Here is a 1,219-nt window from a genome sequence, read left to right as displayed (position 1 = left end):
GCAATCCTAGTCTCTGATAAAATAGACTTTAAACCAACAAAGATCAAAAGAGACAAAAGAAGGGCATTACATAATGGTAAAAGGATCAATGCAACAAGAAGAGCTAATGATCCTAAATATATACTCACCCAATACAGGAGCACCCAGATACATAAAGCAAGTTCTTAATAACCTACAAAGAGACTTAGACTCCCACACAATAATAGTGGGAGACTTCAACATGCCACTGTCAATATTAGATAGATCAACAAGACAGAAAATTAACAAGGATATCCAGGACTTGAACACAGGTCTGGACCAAGCAAACTTAATAGACATCTACAGAACTCTCCAGCCCAAATCCCTAGAATATACATTCTTCTCAGCACCACATCACACCTATTCTAAAATTGATCACATAATTGGAAGTAAATCACTTCTCAGCAAATGCAAAAGAATGAAAATCGGCTGGGTGCGGTGGCTCATGCCTGTAATCCCATCACTTTGGGAGGCCAAGGCAGGCAGATGACAAGGTCAAGAGATTCAGACCATCCTGGCCAACATGGTGAAACCCCATCTCTACTAAAAATACAAAAAAAAATTAGCTGGGTGTGGTGGCGCGGGCCTGTAGTCCCAGCTACTCAGGAGGCTGAAGCAGGAGAATTGCTTGAACCCAGGAGGCAGATGTTGCAGTGAGCCGAGGTCACGCCACTGCACTCCAGCCTGGCACCTGGTAATGGAGTGAGACTCTGTCTCAAAAAAAAAAAAAAAAAAAAGAATGGAAATCATGACAAACAGTCTCTTAGACCACAGTGCAATCAAGTTAGAACCCAGGATTAAGAAACTCAGATCCACACAACTTTATGGAAACTGAACAACTGGCTCTTGAATGTTGACTGAATAAACAATGAAATGAAGGCAGAAATAAAGATGTTCTTCGAAACCAGCAAGAATGAAGAGACAATGTACCAGATCTCTGGGACACATTTAAAGCAGTGTCTAGAGGAAATTTTATAGCAATGAATGCCCACATGAGAAGCAAGGAGAGATCTAAAATTGACACCCTATAATCAAAACTGAAAGAGCTAGAAGAGCAAGATAAAAAAAAAAACAAAAAACTCAAAACCTAGGGGAAGACAAGAAATAACTAAGATCAGAGTAGAACTCAAGGACATAGAGGCACAAAAAAAAACCTTCAAAAAAATCAATAAATCCAGGATCTGTTTTTTTTTTTTTTAAA

Source organism: Cebus imitator, unplaced genomic scaffold, assembly GCF_001604975.1.
Source record: "Cebus imitator isolate Cc_AM_T3 unplaced genomic scaffold, Cebus_imitator-1.0 Scaffold251, whole genome shotgun sequence".
NCBI classification, from domain to species: Eukaryota; Metazoa; Chordata; class Mammalia; order Primates; family Cebidae; genus Cebus; species Cebus imitator.
This window is presented reverse-complemented; position numbering follows the sequence as displayed.